Source organism: Paroedura picta, chromosome 17 (assembly GCF_049243985.1).
Source record: "Paroedura picta isolate Pp20150507F chromosome 17, Ppicta_v3.0, whole genome shotgun sequence".
NCBI classification, from domain to species: Eukaryota; Metazoa; Chordata; class Lepidosauria; order Squamata; family Gekkonidae; genus Paroedura; species Paroedura picta.
This window is the reverse complement of record NC_135385.1, coordinates 179,530-179,840: the sequence shown is the minus strand read 5'-3', so window position 1 is coordinate 179,840 and position 311 is coordinate 179,530.

Sequence of the window (311 nt, the reverse complement as noted above, 5' to 3'; positions counted from 1 at the left end):
GCTGGACGGGCCCTCTTCTCCCCGCCAAGGCCGCAGGAGGAGAGCGCCCTCTCCACTTCCTGTCCGCTCCCTCTCCACTTCCGGTCCCGTGGGGCTCACGGGAATTGTAGTCCGTAGGCCGCTGGAGAGCTACATGATCCTTCAGTGAGACAAGCAAGATCAAAGGGTGCAAAGTTATTTACTTCTGCGCACACAGTAGACCAGGGGTAGTCCGACTGCGGCCCTCCAGATGTCCATGGACTACAATTCCCAGGAGCCCCTGCCAGCATTCGCTGGCAGGGGCTCATGGGAATTGTAGTCCATGGACATCT